Source organism: Trachemys scripta, chromosome 25, assembly GCF_013100865.1.
Source record: "Trachemys scripta elegans isolate TJP31775 chromosome 25, CAS_Tse_1.0, whole genome shotgun sequence".
Lineage (NCBI taxonomy): Eukaryota > Metazoa > Chordata > Testudines > Emydidae > Trachemys > Trachemys scripta.
The window spans coordinates 6,945,839-6,971,148 of NC_048322.1; the positions used below are offsets into that span (position 1 = coordinate 6,945,839).

General features: G+C 50.6%; 1 long non-coding RNA gene across 2 annotated transcripts; it reads right to left on the reverse strand.

Annotated features, from left to right (window-relative positions):
* Positions 1-8,828: 8,828 nt before the first annotated feature.
* On the reverse strand, positions 8,829-12,401 carry LOC117869947. Of its 2 annotated transcripts, none has more exons than XR_004643864.1 (5): positions 11,944-12,401; positions 10,562-11,418; positions 10,118-10,246; positions 9,393-9,529; positions 8,829-8,873 (listed from the first exon to the last, which is right to left on the reverse strand). It is a non-coding gene; the product is annotated as an uncharacterized LOC117869947 (long non-coding RNA). The 2 variants fall into 2 exon arrangements; XR_004643863.1 differs by having other exon boundaries at positions 10,118-10,249.
* Positions 12,402-25,310: the final 12,909 nt, after the last annotated feature.

The window sequence follows — 25,310 nt, forward strand, 5'->3', positions numbered from 1 at the left end:
AACCCCAACCCCTAAACCCAACCCTAAACCCTAACCCTAACCCCTAAACCCTAACCTAAACCTAACCCTAACCCCAGCCGCTACCCTAAACCCCGAACCCTAACTCTTGCCCTAGCCCTAGCCGTAACCCTAACCCTAACCCCTAAACCCTTAACCCTAAACCTTAAACCCAAGCCCTAGCCCTAACCCTAAACCCTAAACCCTAGCCCTAGCCCTAAACCTTAACCCCAACCCCAACCCCTGACCCTAACCCTAAACCCTAACCCTTAACCCTAGCCCTTATCCTAACCCCTAACCCTATCCCTAACCCCTAACCCCTAACCCTATCCCTAACCCCTAACCCCAAACCCTTAACCCCTAACCCTGACCCTACCCCTAACCCTAACCCCCGACCCTGACCCTATCGCTAAACCCTAAACCCTAACCCCAACCCTTAACCCTTAACCCTTCCCCTACCCCTAACCCCTCACCCTAACCCTAACCCCTCACCCTACCCCCTAACCCTAACCCTCACCCTACTCCTCCCAATCCTCCCCTTCTGGGTCCAGGGGGTCCCCTCACTCTCCTCCCATACAGCAGCTCAAAAGGGAAGAACCCTTTGGATTCCTGGGGCAGCACCAGCTGCCTCCTGATTCCCCACAGATCTACTTCCCCTTGGGGAGCCCATTCCTGGTACAGGTATCCCTTCTCCCACAGGGCTCTGTCCCTGCAGCCTTCCCCAAGAGAGTTTGCAGCGCTGTGGCCAGCAAGTTCCCTCAGCTTTTCCAAGGAGGGATCCTCCTGCAGCTTGGTCTGGAATTCAGTGGCTGGGGAAGGGAGTGGGACCTGTTCCCTCTCGCTGGCTGGGCCTGGGGTCACAGCCCCCTGAGCCCTGTCCCTGGTAGCTCCCTCCCTGCTGTATAATCACTTCCCAGCAGCACGTCTGGACAAGGCAAGCTGGGTTAGCAGCCAACCTGCCCTGCCTGTGTGTTCCCCCCACTCAGCTGGGGTCTCAGCTCCCACCATGCTCAGCGCTGCCCTTGCTGTCTCAGTGGGTGTCGGCAGTGAGCTCTCTGCTCTGGTAACAGCATCAGAGCCAGCGTGAGCCCCCTCTCTGGTGTGCAGGGGGACGGGGAGCATCTCTTCCTCCCACTCAGCCCCAGGGGTCTGGTTACAGGTAGGTAGGTATTCTGAGCCCAGCAGCCCCTCCCTCGTGCCAGCCAGGTCATTTGCATTTTCACTGACCATTTCCATCTTAGCCAATTGGTTCCCTGGATTCAAATTCAAATCCTCGGCCGTTACAGGAGCAGGGCCTGGATCCTGTCCCAAAGAGACACAGTCACCCCCCAACAGGACCTCACAGCTTATATCCTGGAGAACCCCAATGACCAGCCAGCCCAACCCCTCCTGTGTCTGCACAGGGATCTGGGCCATAGGCAGGGCAAGGGCCTTTATCCCAGGGACCTTCACCCAGGGCACACAGCCCCTCAGCATCTGCGGCTGCACCACCTGGGGCCTGACAACAGTTTTCTCTATCCCAGGGTCTTGCCACCCCAGGCACATCTCCCCTGTCATATCCTTGGGGGCAGCAGGTTTAGGAAGAAATCACTTGAGATCAGAGAGCAGCCAGCTTACAAAGCAACCATTTATTTACAGACACTCACTGACCTGGCCAGCCAGTTGGAACTGGCTGGCTATCCCCTAATAATCTAACTCAGTTGCCATAGGAACAAAAACCACGACAACCAAATACACAACATATTCCTCCCCCCTTAAATAAGAACATCCCCTAAATAAAACAAACACTAGACTAGAGAAGGAGGGTAGACTGCCTCCATTCCCGGCTAAACCCGGGGGATTATTTTGCCCCATAACCATGGGTTCACCCTAGCTAAAGATCCAGCCAATGGGTAGGTCTTATGTCGCTAAGTGGATTACAGTGAACTTCTGGTGTTGTTGCACCCGAAAGTAACATGGGCGCAGGCCTGACAATGGGCTCAAAGTTTGCAGCACGAACGGGTGAGGAGGTGGTATCAGCTCGTGCCGGGCAAAGGGGTATCTCAGCCACTGGCAGTAATGGAGGAGAACAGTCAGGAACAGGTGATTCTTGATTCGGGGTCTCGCCAGAAGAGGTGAAGTCAAACAACTCAACTGAAGATGTGTCCTGAGGACTGGCATGACCTGGCAACAGCTGATCTACATGTCCCCGCCAGGTGAGATTCTCTGCAGTCCAGACTGTGTAGGAAACAGGTCCTGTTTGAGTGATGATCGTGGCAGGGACCCATTTAGCTCCAGAAATATAATTCCGAGCCAAAACTGGCTGTCCCGGGCTAAAGGTTCGGTCTTTTGCTCTGGGTACCCATCTGATGACTTGATATTGCTGCTGACGTTGCACAATTTGTTGGGGTTCAGAAGGTTTCAGCAGATCAAAGCAAGTGCACAGCTGTCATCCCATCATTAGAAAGGCCGGGGATGCCTTGGTCGTAGCATGAGGTGTGTTTCTGTAGGAAAGTAAGAAGGTATCCAGACACTTTGGAATGGAGTGTTGTCCCCGTGCCGATTTCAAAGCTTGTTTCATTGTCTGCACAAATCTTTCAGCTAATCCATTGGTGGATGGGTGATATGGTGCTGAAGTGATATGGTGTATTCCATTTACCTTCATAAAATTTTGAAACTCCTGAGAGACGAACTGCAGTCCGTTGTCGCTCACAACTTGTTCTGGCAGACCAAAATGACTAAAGAGTCCCCGTAGTTTTTGGATAGTACTCTCTGCAGTAGTGGACTGCATTATAGAGACGTCTGGCCATTTAGAATGGGCATCTACCACCACCAAGAACATGCTTCCTTCAAGGGGCCCAGCGAAGTCAATGTGAATACGTTGCCATGGGTTTTCAGGCCAGTCCCATGGGTGTAGGGGTGCCCACTGGGGTGCATTCCTCACACCCTGACATGACATACAAGCTTTTGCCTTCTCTTCAATAGCACTGTCCAATCCAGGCCACCAAAAATAGCTTCGTGCAATTTCCTTCATGTGCACTATTCCACAGTGACCAAAATGTAGCTGTTCTAACATCTGTGATCTCAGTGGTGGTGGGATAATGACACGTCTCCCCCACAACAAACAACCAGATTGGATCGATAACTCTGTCCACCTGGACATGTAGGTAACAAGGTCGGGTGAGACCGGAGAGGTATGTCGAGATTTTCCATGCATCACCAGGTCCATAACTTGGGACAATACTGGGTCAATGCGAGTTGCCTTCTTTATCTGAGTAGCAGTGATGGGTGTATTCTCTACTTGTTCAAAGTAGAAGATTTCCTTTTGGGCACTATCTTGATGTTTAACTGGCAAAGGCAACCTTGAGAGACCATCCGCATTGCCGTGCAGAGTGGATTTCTGATATTTAATTTCATAGGTGTGCGCTGAAAGTAACAATGCCCAACGTTGCATACGACTAGCAGCCAATGGGGGAACGCCTGTGTAGGGTCCAAAAATTGACATCAGAGGTCGATGGTCTGTAAGAAGAGTAAACTTCCGCCCAAACAGGTACTGATGAAACTTGCAAATTCCAAAAATGATTCCAATGCCTCACGTTCGATTTGGGCATCGTTAGTTTCTGCTTTGCTTAGAGTGCGTGAAGCAAAAGCAATAGGTCTCTCTTCTCCCAAAGGCATAATGTGTGACACGACTGCTCCCACTCCATAAGGTGACGCATCGCAGGCCAATTGTAGGGGTAAGAATGGATCAAAGTGCGTTAGAACTTCGGAATTTAGCAATGCATCCTTAGCTTTGTTAAATGCAACATTACAGGCTTCAGTCCACTTCCAGGTCTTGTTCTGCCCAAGGAGTTTGTGAAGTGGTTTTAGCAGTGTGGCTACCTGTGAGATGAACTTTCCATAATAGTTCAATAGTCCTAGAAACGAGCACAGCTGGCTAACATTTCGAGGTGGGGGAGCCTCCACAATAGCCTTAACTTTTGCAGGGGCCTTACGAAGACCCGTAGCATCAATGATGTGTCCCAAATATTCAGCAGAGGGCTGGAAGAATTCACATTTGTCTTTGCGGACTCGTAAGCCGTACTCTTCTAGTCTTTTTAGGGTAGCCTCTAAATTCTTTAAGTGATCCTCTTCGTTCCTTCCAGTGACCAGGATGTCATCCAGATAACACTGAACTCCTGACAAGTCATACAAAATCTGGTCCATAGCCCTTTGGAACAGGGCGGGAGCAGATGTTATTCCAAAGGGTAGGCGACAGTATCGATAAAGCCCCTTATGAGTCACAATAGTCAACAGCACTTGGGACTTCTCATCGACGTGCATCTGTAAATACGCTTGACTCAGATCAATCTTACTGAAATTTTGTCCCCCAGCCAGGCCTGCAAAGAGGTCATCGATGCGGGGAAGCGGGTATTGCTCTGCACACAACACCGGGTTGACAGTGACTTTAAAATCACCGCAAATCTGGAGGAAGCCGTCTTTCTTCACTATCGGAATGACAGGAGTGGCCCATGGGCTATGGGTAACTGGTATTAGAACTCCATTGGTGATCAGGCGCTCCAGGTCCACTTCAACTTTTGGCCTGATGGCATATGGCACAGTTCTGGCTTTCAGATATTTTGGTGGACTATCAGGTTTAATGTTCAATGTCACAGTGATTCCCTTCATACTTCCCAGATCCTCTCCAAAAACAGCAACATGTTTCCTTAGTATAGTGGTCAGACCGGTTTCTTCTTTAGTCATTCAGTGCACTTCTGCTCAGTTCAGCTGAATCTTCCCAAGCCAAGACCTACCCATTAAGGCCAGGTAACTACCTCTCACCACAAACAGTGGCAATTTAGCAGCCTGTCCATTGAGCTCCACCTTAATATCAATAGTGCCCAACATGGGCACAGCTTCTCCGGTATATATCTTCAGAACAGTTTTTGTTGCCTTAAGCGGAAGATGCTGTAGCTTTTCTTTATATACAGTCTCGGAGACCAGCGAGACGGCTGCACCGGTGTCCAGTTCCATGTGTATAGGTTTGCCGTCCAACAACGGGGTTACCCAGTATTCATGTGAGCCCACTGCCAAAGAAAAAACGTGCAGTGGCACTTCTTGTGCTGAGGTGTCACCTTGGTCATCCTGGGTGTGCTCTAGGGTATGCAGCATTCCCTTTTGGTCGGCCAGACCACAGACCTTTTTTTCTTTTGTTTACAGGCACACTCAATGTGTCCCTTTTTGCCACAGTGTCAACACACCAGGTCCTTACACCAGCATTCTGATGCCTGGTGACCCAGCTTACCACAGCGGTAACATTCCTAATTCTGCACAGTTTTGTGGGTAGGTTCTTGTGACACTTTATGCACCCTAGGGGATGCACCGATGTATTGCACCTCCTTTGTAGCCAGTTCCATGGAGACAGCAATATCAACAGCGTTCTGTAAGGTAAGCTGAGCCTCTGTCAATAGGCGCTTCCATATAGCTTCACTGTACAGGCCACACACTAACCTGTCACGCAGGGCATCATTTAACATCTCCTTAAATTCACAGTGTTCTGCTAGCTTTCTCAAAGTTGCTACAAATTGTACCACTGTTTCATCTTCTTTCTGGTCTCTTTTGTGGAACCTATATCTTTCAGCGATTACCAGTGGTTTTGGGGGGAAATGGGACCCCAGGATTTCCACAATGTCACTGTAAGATTTGGTCTCAGGCTTAACAGGGTGTAGTAAGCTGTGTAGTAGGGAGTAGGTTTTAGCCCCTACAACACTTAAGAATATTGGCACCTTCTTCGCTTCTGTAATGTCGTTTGCAATAACAAAAAGCTCAAAACGCTCAGTATACACATGCCACTGCCCTATATTCTCATCAAAAAGTTCCAGTGTCCCTGTAAGTATAGCCATGGTTTTAGTTTCAGTTTCACAGTCAGTGCAAACAAGCAACAGCTAAAAGAGTTTGGTAGGGGTTTTTTTTTTCTTTTTCTTTTTCTTGACTTCTACCTCCTTCTGTTGCTGGGGCAGCACAGGAATCGCATCCTCGTCGGCACTTTGTCATATCCTTGGGGGCAGCAGGTTTAGGAAGAAATCACTTGAGACCAGAGAGCAGCCAGCTTACAAAGCAGCCATTTATTTACAGACACTCACTGACCTGGCCAGCCATTTGGAACTGGCTGGCTATCCCCTAATCTAACTCAGTTGCCATAGGAACAAAAACCACGACAACCAAATACACAACATCCCCATTGACCACCACCTTCCACTCCCACTGGGAGTCCGAGGGGCCTGAGCCCAGGAGACTCCACACAGACATATAGGCCAGGGCCAGGAGTGGAAGCCTGTCCACCACTCCACCCATCTGGCTGACAGCGTCTATGGCCTTGGGACCCAGCAAGGGAGCTAGATACCAGGGATTTTCCGCAGGGTCCCCCTGCGTGAAGGCCATGCGGTGGGCATCCACATCCCCCCCCCCCCTTAACCAGGGGCAGCAATTTAGTGTCGAGGTTCCCTGCAGAACTGGCAGCCCGGAGTCTATCCCCACTCACCCCTGGGGAGCCCCCTATGCCTCTCCACTCCACCATCGCCAGTCCATGCTGCTGCTGCTTCTCCTGCAGCTTTTTCTCGGGCTCTGGCTCTCTCTCACGGTCCTCTTGCTCTCTCGGACTCCGCTCCAGTCCCATCCATCTCCGATCCCCCAATGGGGAACCCAATCATGAAGATCCCTGTCCGGTTGGGGACCAGACTCTTGGGGATGCCTGGCTACTGCTTCAGCTGCTCCCAGATCCTCTTGTAGCCCCATCTGGGTCAGGCATCTGCTCCTTAGAGTGGTCCTCGTCCTCCAGCTGCACGATTAACTGGGCCTTGGTGAACTTCCCAATGCGTAACCCTCTCGTTCTGCACAGGATCACAGTGTCCTTCTTGAGGAGATGGTGATAGGCCATCACTCCGCTGTTCCCAAGTTGCTTTGGGCTCGGAGGCCTGTGTGCTCTTAGCTCCCCCATGGTTTCCAGAAAGAACCCCTAGTGTGCCAGCCCTTCTCGTGGTCGCCACCTTTTTACGAGAATCGAGCTTCAGACTCCTCCGCCCCTGAGACTGCTCGCTGCAATCCGCAGAGGGACCCCATTATTCCAACAGTCCTTCTCACTGGTCACACACTCCCAGAGGTGAATTGCTCCCTGAAACCATTCCTCTCTGAGCCTTCTGCACACCTGGTCCTTGTTATCCCCCTTTTGTTTTACTGCTCCCCAGTCACTTACTGCAAGAAGTGCCATTCACAGGGTGCAGTACATCCCACACTGCCACCAGTTGTCACGGAGTCCCTGGGCGATGCTCTGGAACTGCTCCCCACAAAGCCAGTCAGGACTTTGGGGAGCCTCCTCTCCCATGAAGCAGACTGTCTTCAGGGCAAGAAGCTCACACGGCTTCACCTCCTGGGTCTGACCTTGGAGCATTCAGCATATGCCCCTCTGTGCGCTTCCCACAGCGAGTCTGCCCAGGTGGGGTCCTGGGGAAGTCATAGGGTCCTGCACACACCCCCATTTTGCAGTCAGATGTGACTCTCAGCCAGCCAGTAAAACAGAGGTTTATTAGATGACAGGAACACGGTCTAAAACAGAGCTTGAGGGTCCAGTGAATGGCATCCCTCAGCTGGGTCCATTCTGGGGCCCAGTGAGCCAGACACCCCCATCTGCACTTCACTCCATGTCCCCAGCCAGCTCCAAACTGAAAACCCCCTTCAGCCCCATCTCCTCTGGGTTTTGTCTCTTTCCCGGGCCAGGAGGTCACCTGATCTCTTTGTTCACCTTTAGCTATCCCCTTGCAGGGGGGAAGGGCCCTGGCCATTTGTTGCTAGGAGACAGATTGTCAGCCATTTATGCACACTGGAGACTTAAGAAATGCATAGGGGAAACTGAGGCACCCACACAGTATTCAGAGGAAACATTAAGAACAGTCCCACTTCATCACAAGGACACACCCCTTGTTTCCAGAGGGCACAGTATTCCAGACACACCCCTTGTTTCCAGAAGTAATATTGATGACACACTCTTTTTCTCAGGAGAAGTACAATTGATCACACATCCTTGTTTCTGGACAGGACAATATTCAGGACACACCTCTTGTTTCCAGGAGAAGTACAGTTGAGGACACACCTCATTTCTAGATGGAACAGTATTCAGGACACACCTCTTGGTCCAAAGAGGAGTACTATTGATCACACACTGCTTGTTTCCAGGAGGTGTACTATTCACGCGACATCCTTTTTTCTCAGGAGGAGTACAATTGACAACCCACCCTTGTTTCTGGATGGGATAATATTCAGGACACACCTCATGTTTCCGAAGGGAACAGTGTTGAAGACACACCCCTTGTTTCAAAGAGGAGTACTATTGATAACACAACCTTGTTTCTGGAGGGAACGGTATTCAGGACACACCTCTTGGTCCGAGGAGGACTACAATTCATGACACACTGCTTGATTCCAGGAGGAGTACTATTCATGACACACCTTTTTTTCTCAGGAGAAGGACAATTAACGACCCACCCTTGTTTCTGGAGGGGACAGTATTCAGGACACACCTCTTGTTTCCAGGTGGAGTTCTATTGATAACACAACCCTTGTTTCTGGAGGGCGTTTCCAGGAGCAGTACTATTGATGACACACCTCTTGTTTCTGCAGGGTCAGTATTCAGGACACACCTCTTTTGTCCACAAGAAGCACAATTGATGAGACACCCCTTGTTTCTCATGGGGATAGTATTCAGGACACACCTCTTCTTCTCAGGAGGAGTACTATTCACGACACACCCCTTGTTTCTGGACGGGACACTATTCGAAACATACCTCTTGTTTCCAGAGGGGACAGTATTCAGAACACACCTCTTGTACCCAGAAGGGGCAGTATTTGTGACACACCTCTTCTTTCTGGAGGGGTCAGTATGTAACACTTGTAAGCTAGGCCACCACTGGTGCATGGAAGACAGACAGACATGTCACATGGCTGCTGCTCATTGGAGCCCTCTTCTCTATTCCTCTCCAGCCTACCCAGGTCCTAAAATGCTCATCACTCATCACGAATTACAGCCCTCCAGATCTCTCCACATCCTCAGCCAACACCACCCATGCCCTACCCAGGATACTGTGGTCCTCTGAAGAGAGGGATGACTGCTCTCCAGTTCCATACTCCATGTGATGTCCAGTGACTCAAACACAGCAATGTGGAAGGACAGACTAGAAACTACAGAGCATCTTTACATGTGAAAGAGGGCGACAGGCATGCAACTAATTATGGGGAGGAAAGGGACAATCCCAAACAATTACTGGCCACAGCCAGAGCTCTACCTTCCTCAGGACCCATCCCATGGAAATGAGAAGCATCTCTCTGCTCTCAAGGCGGCTCCTTACTATGCAGATAGAGAGAGATCATTTCACAAAAACATATACCTGTTCCTCCAACATCACGAGAGGGCTCCTCGGCTCCACTGCCAAGTGAAAGGTCTAGATTGCTCACATCCACATCCTCCAGATGCTCCTCCTCTACCTGCAGCTCCGGGACTGCTCCACTGACCTGGAGCGGGCCTCTGCAAGAACATCAAATAACCCATCAATGCCAAAAACGCAATAGGTGATGAGATCTTCCAATACCTGCCTTCCTCTCCCATATGTTCTACCCACCACCATGGCAGTACAAGACACGGATTGAACACTGGTAGGTCAATTGGCCATAGGATCCCCCCACCTCCTGTCAGTTCTATGACACCCATCCCCCGACGTCCTGCAGGCTCTCGAGTCCAAGCCTGTGAGGATGCACAAACAGCACCCATGCCCATTTCCTGTGAAGTACCAGGACAGGCAAGAAGAGGGAGCACGTGCATCTGTGTTGGCCAACACATGAGAGAAGACAGAGAGAGAGAGGCACATGAGAGGAAGGAAAGCAAATCAGCATGTGGAGTGACCCTCCTGATTCTTCCTCATGCTGTGGAGGACACACCGCTCCTGGCCAGAGAAATGAGCGACCCCTGAAAATTGGGGACCTCGTCTCCTTCATAATCACAGCTAGTCAGGAACCTTTTCTTACAAACCCAGCCCCAGCTATCAGGACTTCCCTACCTGGAGCCAGACGGGCCATGAGCGGAGCCCTTACCAAACAAAACACTTATCTCACTAACTGTGGCAGCTGTTCCACTCCCAGTTGGACGGCTTTTGCGTAGCATCAACAATGCTCGTGGTCCCATCACTCTCACTCACTTTCCATCGCGTGAGGCTGTAGACTCTCACGCGCGACTTCTTCTCCCTTGCTACTAAACCCAACACAAGGGGAAAAAACAAATAAGTTACCGTCTCAGTTGGCAATGTTGCATTGGCTCTTCTTTTCGCCTCTCCAACACGGCGGAGCTCCGCCCACAACCCTCCTTCCATTACACCTTCAGTATTACAACCAAAAAGCACCCCTTGCAATGGCACCTGACATAGTCACTCTGCACAGCAGAACTCTAGTCCCTTCCCCACCCTTAAGCCCAGAGATCCCCATACCAAACGAGGAAGCACATGGCCTGTGAAGAAAACTACAGTGAGTACAGATGAGGAATTCAAAACACTGACCACTTACTCACAGCCAGTTATGTGGGAGGTAGAAAGTTGAGGACTGTTCATGTCTGAAGAGAAGGATGTCCAAGCTGATCAAGTCCACATCTGCCAGATTCTCCTCTGGCTGGGGCTCCTGGACAATTCCTCTGCAAGGGTAGCTGCAAAAGCCAAGCATGAGCCATCACTATACACAGCTCTATCGGTGTGTGAAATCTTGCCCTCATCCCTGCCTCCCGCTCCCATCCCATCTACATCAGCCCCACTCTATGAACAGAGACCGACTTAACACCGACAGTCACCGCTCCACTCTTGCACCCACTATACCGCATGATTTTTGTCCCCTCCTACTTCTCCACGGCTCCCGAGACATAGCCTGTGGGGATGTACACCTAGCACATCTGCCCATGTCCTATGAAGGGGGAGACAGCACAAGAAAAGGCAAGGACAGTGAGAGAGAGAGAGAGAGAGTGTGTGTGAATGTGTTGACCAACACATTAGAGGAGAGAGAGAGAAAAACATGCGGGGGAGGCAAGAAACTCACCACCTGGAGCCATCCCCCTCGATCCAACCTTCTGCTGCAAGGACACACTATTCCTGGCCACAGAAATGACCAGCTTCTGAAAATGGGGATCTGGTTTCCCCTCATAACCACAGCAAACCGAACCCCAGCTAATGACAAGTCCTGGCCTGGAGGCAGGTGGGCCATACCAGAGTCCTCACCAAACCAGACACTTATCTCACTGATGGTGACGGCTGCTCCACTCCCAGCTCGACAGCATCTGCATAGCCTGGCATCAACAATGCTCGCTGTCTCACGGCTCTTGTGCGCTTTCCATCTCACAACTGGGGTGAGCTCTTACCCTTGACTTCTTTCCCCTTGGTACTAAGCACAACACAAGAGGGAAAAACAAAAGTTATCATCGGAATCTGCAATGTTGTGTAGGTTCTTCTTCTCTCATCTCCCATTACACCTTTATAGATACAATTAAAAAGCACACAATGCACACTCAACCTGTGGAACTCCTTCCCAAAGAATGTTGTGAAAGCCAAGACTATAATGGGGTTCAAAAAAGAACTAGGTAAATTCATGGAGGAGAGGTCCATCAATGGCTATTAGTCAGAATGGGCAGGGATGGTGTCCATAGCTTCTGTTTGCCAGAAGCTGGGAACGGGCAACAGGGGATGGATCACTCGGTGATTCCCTGTTCTGTTCATTCCCTCTGACACACCTGTATGTTAAGTAGCCTGTTGAACCTGCATCCAAGAGAGTCACTGTGCAGAGGAGACTATTGTCCCTTCCCCTGGTCTTAATCCCACAGAGCCCCGTGCCCAATGAGGAGGCTCACGGCCTCTGCAGAAAACTAGAGTGGTACAGATGAGCAATAGAGTGCCATACTTGTTCACTCACAGCCAGTCATGCAGAAGACAGAAAGCGGAGGACTGTTCATCTCTGCTTACAAGGATGTCCAGGCTGCTCAGGTTCACTTCTTCCAGCTTCTCCTCTGGCTGGGGCTCCTGGGCGATTCCTCTGCAAACACAGCATATAACCCAAGCAGGAGCCATCACTGCCCTAAGTTCTATTGGTGTACGAGATACTACTGCCCTCCCTCTCCCATCCACTGTACATCAGCCCCACTTGATGGACAGTGACAGTCAACTCCCACAGTCACCCCCACCACTACCAATGGAGGATTTAGTACCTATCATGATTCTCTTCCCCCTCCAAATGCACCAGTGGGATGCAGGCTCTCCAGACCAAGCCTGTGAGCATGCACCGTTGCCCATGTTCTATGCAAGGAGACAGTACAAGGAGAGAAAGAGACACACACAGCATGTTGGCCAACATATGAGAGCAGAGATACACACACACACAGGAAGAAGGCAAACTCAGCACCTGTAGTCACCTTCCTGGCTCTCTACAAAGAGTTACCCGAAGCTTATTGTGCCCCAGTGAGATGCAGAGGTCTTTCCTCAGGGGCTCTCCCCATATTAACAAATTCTCTCCACCAACCAAAGTCTTTGCAGCCCTCCCTCAATACTGAACTTCAGCAAATTTCCATTTGCTCTTGCTCTGCAGATCACTGTCTGGCTTCCATTCATAGGGATGGGCTCAAGGTGGCTGCTCCTTCTTTGGTCTCTGCCACAGGCTGGCTAATCTCTCATCTGACCAATCTCATTAGGAACTGAAAGGAGAAAGAGAGAACACTTGTAAGCTTGGTGACCACTCATGCATGGAAGACAGACACACGCGTCACTGGCTGCTGCTCATTGAGCCCCCTTCTTTATTCTCTCCAGCATACCCAGGGCCTAAAATGCTAATCATTGCCAAGGAACTACAGCCCTCCAGGACAGGGACAATCCCAGACCACTGCCAGCCACAGGCAGAGCTCCACCTTTCCCAGGACCCATCCCAATGAGGCACCTCACTCTGCAGATACTGGTTAGAGACATATCATTTCACAAACACACACCTGCTCCTCCAACATCACGACAGGGCTCTTAAACTCCACTGCCAAGTGAAATGTCTAGATTGTACAGGTCCACTTCCTCCAGATACTCCTCCTCTGTCTGGGGCTGCTCCACTGGCCTGTAGTGGGCCTCCGCAAGATGAGCAAACAACCTATGGAAGAGACATCACTGCCAAAAAGGCTACAGGTGCACAAGATCTTCCAATACCTGCCTCCCTCTCCCATCTGTACTACATCACCTCCATTGCAGTGAAAGACACGGATTGAACACTGATGGGTCAAATGGCCGTTCACCCCCCCTTGCCAACACTGACACCCTTTCCCCCCCATCCTCCAGGCTCTTGAGTCCAAGCCAGTGAGGATGCACAAACAGCACCCAGGCCCATTTCCTATGAAGGGAGACAGTACCAGGAGAGGCAAGAAGAGGGAGCATGTGCATCTGTGTTGGCCAACACAGGAGAGAGAGAGAGACATGGGAGGAAGGAAAGCAAATCAGCACGTGGAGTGACCCTCCTGATTCCTACTCATGCTGTGGAGGACTCACCGCTCCTGGCCAGAGAAATTAGCAGCCCCTGAAACTGGGGACCTTGTCTCCCTCATAACCACAGCTAGTCAGGAACCTTTTCTTACAAACCCAGCCCCCAGCTAACGGGGCATCCCTACCTGGAGCCAGATGGTCCGTGAGCAGAACCCTCACCAAAACAGACACTTACCTTACAGAGTGGCGGCTGTTCTGCTCCCAAATGGACAGCTTTTGCGTGGCATCAACAATGGCCATGGTCTCATCGCCCTCGCTCGTTTTCCATCGCATGAGGGCAGTAGACTCTCACACGTGACTTCTTGTCCCTTGCTACTAAACCCAGCATAAGGGAAAAAAACAAATCAGTTACCATCTTAGTCGGCAACGTCTCATAGGCTCTTCTTTTCACCTCCCTGACATGATTTTCATCTGCTCCAAGTTCTTCATGGCTCCCAAGACATAGCCTGTGGGGATGCACACCTAGCACGCCTGCCCGTGTCCTACAAAGGGAGACAGCACAAGGAAAGGCAAGGACAGAGAGAGAGTCAGAGTCAGAGAGGGAGTGTGTTGGCCAACATACTAGAATAGAGAGAGAGAGAGAGAGAGAGAGAGAGAGAGAGAAAAACATTGGAGGAAGGCAAGCAACTTACCACCTGGAGTCTTCCTGCTAGATGCAACCTTCTGCTGTGGAGGACACACTGCTCCTGGCCAGAGAAACGATCAGCACCTGAAATTGGGGACCTTGTCTCCCTCGTAACCACAGCTAGTCAGGAACCTTACAAACCCAGCCCCAGCTAACAGGGTGTTCCTACCAGGAGCAAGGAGGGCCATGAGCAGAGCAATCACCAAACCACTTATCTCACTGAGCGTGGCAGCTGACCCATTCCCAGTTGGACGGCTTTTGCGCGGCATCAACAATGCTCACAGTCTCATGGCTCTCACTCGCTTTCCATCACACGAGGGCAGTAGACTCTGACGCTTCACTTCTTTTTCCTTGATACTAAACCCAGCACAAGGGGAAAAAAACAAGTCAGTTACCATCTCAGTGGGCAACGTTGCATTGGCTCTTCTTTTCACCTTTCCCACATGGTGGGGGGTCCACCCTCAACCCTCCCCATTACACCTTTAGCATTACAACTAAACAGCAGCCCTTGCAATGGCACCCGACATAGTCACTCTGCACAGCAGACTCTGGCCCCTCCCCAGCCTCAATCCCACAGAGCCCTGTGCCCAATGAGGAAGAACACAGCCTGTGAAGAATACTACAGATGAGGAATTCAAAGCACTGACCGCTTACTCACAGCCAGTTATGCAGAAGACAGCAACATGAGGACTATTCATGTCTCCTTAGAAGGATATCCAGGTTGCTCAGGTCCAATTCTGATATATTCTCATCTGGCTACGACTCCTGGACAATTCCTCTGCAAACTAATAAAGACAAACAAGAGCTATCACTACACAGAGCTCTATTGGTGCGTTTAAGCTTGCCCTCATCCCTGACTCCCTCTCCCATCCCACCCACATCAGCCTCACTCGATGAACAGAGACTGAGTCAACACCGACAGTCACCGCTCCACTCTACTATCCACTACCCTGGAGGAGTTTCATCCCCTCCTACTTCTTCATGGCTCCCGAGACCAAGCCTGTGGGGATGCACAGCTAGCACACCAGCCCATGTCCTATGAAGGAAGACGGTACAAGGAGAGGAAAGGAGAGAGAGAGACTCCATGGGCTGATCAATGGACAAGTTCAGTAGGCAATTTGGGGTCCGTGCATCAGTGGCTTAATCGTATGAATGACTGTCTGGGATATATGGGGGTGGGGGCTGCACTGTGAGGTAGCAGGGTCGGGGGGTCCCAAGGTGTACTGAGGGAATGTGGGATTCAGAAACCTCAGAGAGTAAGGGCAGGGTGGAGGAGGGTTAGAGGGCTGCAGTGTGGCTGGGAAGGGGAACAGGAATTATAGAAGGAAACCTGGCAGGCTGTGGGTGGCATGGGGGATTGCGGTGCTGGGAAAGTGGAGCCCAGCAATGGAGAAATAGGTTGGAGCCAATTGGGGTTGGGGTGCAGGGATGGGGTGTCATGGAGGATGTTGAGGTGCCCTGAGATGGGGAACAGATGGGGTGGATTGGAAGGGCCAAGGGAAAGTCCATGTGCAGAGGGCAGGTTGGGGCGGGGTGAGCAGAGTGCTGGCAAGCCTGGGGACGCGGGAGCAGATTGTAGAATGTTGAATGGGTCCCGGTGGGGGGCAGGCTGGAATGCACTGAGGAGATGATGGAGGTCCCAGCATTGAGGGAGATGACTGTAATGAAATGGGGGGCATGTTGGGGAGAAAGGAGAGAGAAGGGGTGAGGGGCTCCATGGGTGGAGGGAGGCACTGGGGGGAAGGGTAGGGATTGGGGTTCAGATTGGGGGCTGTTGGAGGGAAGAGAAAGGGACACGGAGGGGGCCACAGATGGAGGATTGGATTAGGGTGTAGGTTGGGCTCAGGGTGTTGGGAGGGAGGCGAAAAGGGGGCTGAACTGGGGGGGGGGCTCCTAGGGAGGAAGGGGGAGCTGAGCCATCCCTATGGGTGGAGGCATGGGTGGGGGGAAGAGTAGGGATGGAGATGCAGGTCAGGGTGGGTTGGGAGGATATTGGAGAGAGATGGGGGGCTGAGGGGTCCCACGAGTGGAGGGATGAACTGATGGGGGTATGGGTTGGGGAAGGTTGTGGCGGGCTGGAGACATTGGGGAGGGAGGGGGACTGAGAAGTCCTATGGAAGGAGGCACGGATGGGGGAAGGGTAGGTAAAGTGGTGCAGGTTGTGGTAGCCTAAGGGGTGTTGGAGGGAGGAAAAAAGGATTGAGAGGCCGCACGGATGGGGAAAGGGCACTGATGGGGGGCAGGGTGGGGCAGGCTGAGGGGCCCAGCGGGGAGGGGCTGGGGGAAGGAGAAAGGGGGCTGAGGGGCCCGGGGGGGCTGGGATGGGAGTTTGGGGGGTAGGAGAAGGAAAAAGTGGGGATGGGGAGCGGGAAGGGGGAACGGAGGCCCTGGGATTGGGGGGGGCTGATGGGGAGTCAGGGGGGCAGCACTTGGGAGCTGTCAGCCCAAACGCCCCGCCTGCACAGAACACGCCAGGCTCCGCCCCTGGTCGCTCCCATGGTGCCGCTGGCCCCGCAGTGGCCGATGGGAGATGTAGGCTGGGGCACACCACATCTACCACAAGCCTCTGCAGTGCAACTTTTCCCTCCCCCCGACCCCGAGTGGGACTCAGCTGGGCCCATGGCAATGGGGGGGGCTGTGGCTGGGCCCCAGGGTCGGGGACTGACGGTGGGGGGGGCACTGGGGGGACAGGTGGGGGATAATGGGGGGCAGGCGGGAGATGGGGGGGCATTGGCATCGGGGCTCCCGGCAGTGCTAGGGCAAGGCCTGGGGGAGCTGGGGGGGCAGGTGGGTTTAGGAGTTGGGGGGGTGGGGGAGATGAGGGGATTTGGGAGGAGGAGGAGAAGGGGGGCAGGTGCCTTGGGGAGAGAAAAAGGGAGGGGTTAGAGGGCTTGATCTAGGTGAGTGGGGGAGGGTGTGAGGGCCTGGGGAAGGAACAGGAGCTGAAGTGATTTCAGAGGAGGAAACTGAGGCACATAAGCCAAGGGGGGAAAGCAAAGTTAAGGGGGGTGGCTAACGGTGTCCCCCTGTAACCTACTGCCCCCAGTCCTGGCAGGGGTCACCAATCCCCCTCACTGGGAGGTTGGCGGCTCCCCTTGGCAGCACAGCTCACAGATGCTCCCTCTGTGACTCGCTGTTGCACATAGAGAGGGCACTTCTCATAGCACCTTGTGCTTCTCACCCCTCACTGGCAGCTCGAAGTTTCTGGCTCCTCCCTCCATGATGGGAGAAAGCACAAGACACTCCCTCTCCCATGCCACCTCCAAAGTCCAATAAGTGTTGTAGGCAAAGACACCCTACATCTCTCACAGTGCACCCTTCTACCCTTTTCTCTTCGATCCAAGCACCTGCTTGGTGCCTGGCCCCAGCTGTGACATCTCAATACAGAGCTGGGGCAAAAGATCCTGGGATATCTCCCCTCCCACACAGTACATGTGGTTCATAGTGAAGGGAAAGGGGAGTAGCCTGCCCTCTCTTCCCACGTTTAGTAGTTTGTAATGTAAAAAACCCTGCTGTGACCAGAACAAATGGAGAAACAGATCTTGCTATACATTATTACAGAGATTTAGGGGCACTGTTATACAAAGGTACGTTGGAGTTAGAGTTGCTAGATTGCATAGTCCACCACTGCACATTTTTATTAAAAAAAAAAAAAACAAAAAAAAAACTACCAGCCTATCACAATACATCCTTACTCCTTAGAGTAGGCTGCCAGCGTGATATGCATGATGGAGATACTAAAGAACTCAAGAGTTATACGTAGTTAACATTTTTTGTATTGTTCCGTGGTGTGACTGTTCAGCCTCAACCGTGCTTGTTTCCCCATCTGTAGAAGGCTATGGATTACATCCTCCTCCCTTTAAATCTCAGCCTGAAAAACCCTTCAGAACAGCTAACACGGCCTCATTCTGCTAACATGATGGGTAGCGCATGTCACTGCTCACACTCTCAAGGCTACAGACATTGTATTCAAGGAACTTTCAAAGAGCTCCAATATATAACGTCTGACTCTGGAACAAACCTCTGTCCTTTCTGCAACTGAATCCATAAAGAGGTTGGCCCTGATCCTGAAAACACAAAGGATATGCATGTACTGTTACCCATATTTGTGAATGTTTGCAGCCACTCCCACCAGTTAACCAGTATACAGAATTAAGTTTAAATCAATTATTTATTAGGGTAATTTTTCCTACTGGAGACCAATGTACCACAGTAGGGGTGGGATAGTGGAAGGGGGGCAATCTGGGGAATACATTTTCAACACCCAAGTGGGTCATTATGTATTTTTAAATACATCATTGATAAGTTTGCAATCACTGGTCACACCTCCAGCTGCACCAAGTAGCACATAGGGCACCACATTCTGCAAACAAAGGTAAGAGACTACAATTCCCCTGCTGCACCAAGGCACACTGCACTAGAAGCACACGTGAGAAGCAGCAGCAGCTTTAAGTCCATCCCCCTTTCCCCTCCCCCCACAGTAGATCTGCACAGAGAGCTATAGACATCTATGTTTCAATCACCACTAGACACATGCAGGTGAATATGTCTACGAAGGGACGCTGTAGACCAGTGGTTCTGAAACTTTTGTACTGGTGACCCCTTGCACATAGCAAGCCTCTGAGTGCGACCCCCCCTAATAAATTAAAAACACTTTTTAATATATTTAATTATAAATATTATAAATGCATTATAAATGCAGGAGGTAAAGCGGGGTTAGGGGTGGAGGCTGACAGCTCGGAACCCCCCCAGGTAATAACCTGGTGGCCCCCTAAGGGGTCCCAACCCCTAGTTTGAGAACCCCTGCTGTAGACCACCAGGCAATGAGAGAGCATGTTGGTCAACACCTTAGGCCTTGGCTACACTTACCAGCTAGTTCGACGGCTGGAAATCGAAGTTCTGGGTTCGACTTATCGCGTCTAGTCTGGACGCGATACGTCGAACCCGGAAGTGCTTGCCGTCGACTGCGGTACTCCAGCTCGGCGAGAGGAGTACCGCGGAGTCGACGGGGGAGCCTGCCTGCCGCGTGTGGACCAAGGTAAGTTCGAACTAAGGTACTTCGACTTCAGCTACGTTATTCACGTAGCTGAAGTTGCGTACCTTAGTTCGAATTGGGGGGGGTAGTGTAGACCAAGCCTTAGAGAGAAGTCATGAAGGAAGAACAAACTCAGCACCTATAGTCACCTTCCTGGTTCCAGGCCTCTGCTCAGGAGGACCTGCTCCCACCTGCCCTGGGATATCAGCTACTCCCAAGATGGGGAAATTCTCCCCTGCACCCAGAATGAGCAGGAAACCTTTTATTAGAAACCAAACTGCAGCTAGAGGGAAGCAGGAGTCTGTACTCAGCCTTTACCACACATTTATCTTAGAGGCCAGTCAGGGTAATGCACTGGTGGTGTTCCCTGGCACTGCAGTGACACCCGGTGGCCAGTCAGGGTAAATCACAGACTGCATCTGCCCTGGCGCAGCAGTGACACCCGGTGGTGGGCAGTCAGGATAATGCACAGACTGTTTACTCAGGAAAAAGAACAGGAGTACTTGTGGCACCTTAGAGACTAACAAATTTATTAGAGCATAAGCTTTCGTGGACTACAGTCCACTTCTTCGGATGCATACTCAGGAGCAGCCGTGACACCAGTGGCTAGTCAGGGGTAATGCATGGACTGTCTCTTCCATGGAGCAGTAGTGACACCCAGTGGCCAGACAAGGTAATGCACAGAGGGTTTCTCAGAAAAAAACAGTAATACCCCATGGACAGCAGTGGGCAACGCCAGCCTCTTCTGGTGGTGGAGGGTAAGACAGAAAATGGTGGCAGCTGCAACCCTCCTTGCCATGAGGCCCTGACCCTCCTGTGGCTCCACCCCCTGCTCCTCCTCAGTGAAGTGCCAGCCCTGCCTCCTCTCCTCCAAGGCCCTGGCCCATGGCCATGCCAGAGGCCAGAAGCCAGAGTCGGGCAGGGTGAAGCAGTTGCTGTACTAGCTGATGTCAGAGTGCAGGCAGCTGCCGAGCTTTCCCATCTTGTCCTCCTTGGGACCGCAGGGCTATGGCTGCTCCTCAGCTCCCTACTGCCCTTTGACTGCTCACCGCCCACAAGAGCCTCCCTGGTGCGGGGTCCAGCTACGGGGCCAGCACAGCCCTCGGGGAGCAGGACTCAGGAACCCAGGCCAGAGCACATCAGTCTGGGATGCTGTGCTGAGCCTTGGACCCTACACCTGCCCTGGCTGGTGGACCCTCACCAAAACGGGCACCCCCCGATCCTCAGGCTCTGTTGGGTTTACAGGGTGCGGTGCCCTGGGGAGTGGGGTCAGGGTTAAATGGGAGGGTTGGAGGATTGTATGCTCGTAGCTTGTCACCAGGGGTCACTGTGACAATGGTGGGGGGATACAAATAGGGCACTGCCACACCTGACCACCCTGGATGGATCCCACAGCTCCCAGCTGCTGCAAGCAGACCCCAGAGCTCCCTGTCACCATGGGTGGACCCCAAAGCTCCCAAGCACCACAAGTGGCAGGGGACCCCGGAGCTCCCAGCTGCCACAGGCAGCCCTCAGACGCTGCAGGCACCAGAGGGAGCCCCCAGCTCCCAAACCCTGCAGGCAGACCCTGGAGTTCCCAGTCACCATGGGCGGTGGGAGAAGCCGCAGCCTCATGCTATTGCAGATGGACCCCGTAGCTCCCAGCCACCATGGGTAGACGCCAGAGCTCCCAGCTGCCACATTGGTGGAGGAATGTTGTGAAGGCCAAGACTAGATCAGGGTTCAAAAAAGAACTAATATTCATGGAGGCTAGGTCCATCAATGGCTATGAGCTAGGATGGGCAGGGACGGTGTCCTTAGCCTCTGTTTGCCAGAAGCTGGGAATGAGCAACAGAGAATGGATCACTTGATGATTCCTTGTTCTGTTCATTCCCTCTGGGGCACCTGGCATTGGCCATTGTTGGAAGACAGGATACTGGGCTAGATGGACCTTTGGTCTGCCCCAGTCTGGCAGCTCTCATGGGCAGCAGGGGGATCCCACGCCTCCCAGCCATCATGGACAGACCCTGCAGCTCCCAGCAGCCACGGAGGACTCTGGAGCTGCATTCCACAAACGTCCATTGCATTGGATGGGTTATTTAGGGACAGGGGTATACACAATGTAACTGTTTGCTATTACATTGTAACAGAATACGGATAAGTGACAACAGGGCAAACAACATTCCACTAGTTTTCAGGAGGTTTAAACACCTAATACACTTGTACATTTAACAGTCGCTTTTCTCGATACTAATACACACATCAATTGGCCTGAATACACTCTGACATAACCTGCACTGCCAGCGTCACACCTTGTACAAACATTACTGCAATAGCATGTAGAGCAGCGTGACCCCCGAGGGTGTGTGAGCTGGTTTCAGGGGGTCTGCGGGGCCCCATGCCTCCCGCAGGGCAGAAGCCTGGAGCCCCAATGCTCCCCACTCCACAGAGCAGATGCCCCAAGTCTCCACAACCCAGCAGCTGTAGCGCTGAGCTGCCCCCTGCCCAGCAGCTGTAGCCCAGAGACCCGAGCTGCCCCCCTACCCCAGCTGAGCCTTGGAGTTTTTCTACCATGGGGTGGGGCCTCAGAAAGAAAAAGGTTGAGAACCCCTGGTGCAGGGTGTGAACATGAGTGTTAGTCTGTCACAAAAACCTCTTTCACAACTGCCTTGGGAAATAAATACATGGGCCTTTTGCCCAGTTCTTCGTTACTTACTGTGGAATTCTCTCCCCGGATCAGAGACAATATTGACCTAAAAAACAATTGAGCAGCAGTGTGATTGTGTGCAGTCACTTCAGTTAGTTGCACAACTTGGGGTGTGCTCTAGTTCACCATTTCAGAATGGAGATTTAAAAACAGTTGGTTTTTAAACAGCATGTCCAATAGCTTGGAGTAGTCTCTCCTGTTGACTGAACTGCACTTGAAGTTTCTCCATGTCATCATGGAGGGAGCAGAGAAAAGGCATAAAATAAAATGAGAAATGACTATTTCAGTAAATAGTCCTTTTCTCAAAGTCCCCAGTAAATCTGAGCTACAGTCTGGCAAATAAAATTTATATCTGATTATGTGACCAAATGTCCCCCAAGAGGAAAACCCCACATCACACAAGATACATCCAGCTTCATACAACTAGAAATTCCGGAGCAGGTTAAATATGATGACTGTAGCCTGATTTAGGGTGTGCTAATAACATTAATTTAATTTATTTATTTTATTTTATTAATTACAATATTAATAGGATTGGTTTTAGGCTTGCCAATTTGTTTGATTAGAAGATAAAAGTTTTTGTTTCGAATCAGGCTTCACAGAATTTACAAAGGACCCTCGGGGGTATGACAGGAAGGTCACACTGAGACAGATAGAGCCTTAAAGACTTTTTATTAAAATCAATGAACTAGTAAGTCAATGGTAAAATACCCAGAGTTACAGAGTTACAATTGCATTACTGCTATTCAAAAGATACATATGATAATATAGTATTATATGTAACAAAGCTTTGGTTAACATACTCACACCCTTCCTTGATAACCTGGGGGTAAGAGACACAGGACCAGCCTTGCAGTTCAAGTTTCTCAATTTTTGATGCAGAGCTTAGAAAAACTAATGCTAAGAGCTAACTTAGGTTTTAATTTTAAGTTTGTTAGTCAAGTAAACCCTAATAAACAAAACTAAGGGTACGTCCAGACTACCCACCGAATCAGCGGGTAGTAATCGATCTATTGGGGATTGATATATCACGTCTCATCTAGACGCGATATATCGATCCCCGAACGCGCTCCCATCGACTCCAGAACTCCACCAAGGTGAGGGGCAGTAGCGGAGTTGACGGGGGAGCCGCGGCCGTCGATCCCACGCCATGAGAACCCAAGATAAGTCAAAATAAGATACGTCAACTTAAGCTACGCTATTCCCGTAGCTGAAAGTTGCGTAGCTTACATCGACCACCCCTCGCTGTGTAGACCAGCCCTAAGAAGAAAAGCTTAGGGAAACCAAGCTTAGCCTAATTCCCTTGAACCTTAAAGTTTAAGAAGAACAAGGACAGCCTACTAATAGCAGTAGCCATCGCAGATAGAATAGAGTGAGTGAGTGAGTGTGAGTAAGATCGAGTAAGTGAAAATGATAGAGTGGAGTGCAGTGAAGTGAAGTGCTCTAGCGAGGTGGGTCACCTCTTTTATAGAGCACAAGTGCCGGAAATCCTTCCTCCTATGCCCACATTTTATTCCTCACCCACCAACGTTAGGGTACACTTACCCCACAGGCTAGTAGGTTTGTGCATATTGATGACACATATATAGCATACACACATAAGTTTCCTTTTGGTGTACCTGTTAAGTCTGTGGGTACCACATTGAAAACCCCTCTATGCCATTCTTCATTATCTATTGGTCTAGGTAGAAGGTTATAGACATAGGCATGGATACTTATTTATTTAGGTAACAAGATATAGGTTAACTTTACTTTTCTGGGTAAATGGTCTTAATATAGATGTGTTATCTTTCCTTAGCTTAACATACAGGAAATGGCCTGTAGGTCTCTTGCGTTACAGCCAAGATTACTTTAATATAAATCTATAAACCTATTACAATAAACCAAATACTTAAACTTATACGAAAAAATATATCTATGCAAGCAAGCAGGTTAGTCCTATAGTCTACACGACTCAGAATCAGGACAAGAGATTCTCCCATTGCATTCTCCTCTGAGCCATTCAAACCTCCTTCACTCATTAGTTTTGAGTCATATTATTTACAAAAGTTCTAGCATCATCGTAATGGAAAAAAACAAAAACCAAACCAATCAGCCAGCCTCCCCATCTGCAAAAAATCCCATCTCATTAGGAAAAGTCCTGCAACAGGCTTTGCCAACAGGTGGAAACTGGGATTCAAACTCCAAATGATCTCACTGTATTTGACATCCATTCAAATTCCCCATCCAGGTCAGTGACACTTTCATCTCAGGCCCTAAATTACTGTTTTAGGAGCAAAGAAAACAAATTGTGATCCACAGACAGAGGGCTGAGAACCCTGAATCATAGGACACATTCAGTGGAGGAACTGTAAAAAGTGGAGATCAATTCCACATGGCTCAAAAAGAGGAAACACTGCTGGGGTAATTCAGAAGGTGGGAAGCCGTCCGACTCACCACTTCTTCAGATGTCACAGAGGTTGAAAAAAACACTTTTTTTTATCAAAAACAACAAGTAGTCTGGTGGCACCTTAAAGACTAACAGATTTATTTGGGCATAAGCTTTCGTGAGTAAACACCTCACTTCTTCGGATGCATAGAGTGAAAGTTACAGATGCAGGCATTATATACTGACACATGGAGAGCAGGGAGTTACTTCACAAGTGGAGAACCAGTGTTGACAGGGCCAATTCAAAAATCAGGGTGGATATAGTCCACTCCCAATAATAGATGAGGAGGTGTCAATTCCAGGAGAGGAAAAGCTGCTTCTGTAGTGAGCCAGCCACTCCCAATCCCTATTCAAGCCCAGATTAATGGTGTTGAATTTGCAAATGAATTTTAGTTCTGCTGTTTCTCTTTGAAGTCTGTTTCTGAAGTTTTTTTGTTCAATGATAGTGACTTTTAAATCTGTAATAGAATGACCAGGGAGATTGAAGTGTTCACTTACTGGCTTGTGTATGTTACCATTCCTGATGTCCGATTTGTGTCCATTTATTCTTTTGCGGAGGGACTGTCCGGTTTGGCCAATGTACATGGGAGAGGGGCATTGCTGGCACATGATGGCATATATGACATTAGTGGATGTGCAGGTGAATGAGCCCTTGATGGTGTGGCTGATGTGGTTGGGTCCTCTGATGCTGTTGCCAGAGTAGATATGGGGACAGAGTAGGCAATGAGGTTTGCTACAGGGATAGGTTCCTGGGTTGGTGTTTCTGTGGTGTGGTGTGTAGTTGCTGGTGAGTATTTGCTTCAGGTTGGGGGGTTGTCTGTAAGCGAGGACTGGCCTGCCTTCCAAGGTCTGTGAGAGTGAGGGATCATTTTCCAGGATAGGTTGTAGATCGTGGATAATGCGCTGGAGAGGTTTTAGCTGGGGGCTGTATGTGATGGCCAGTGGTGTTCTGTTATTGTCCTTGTTGGGCCTGTCCTGTAGTAGGTGATTTCTGG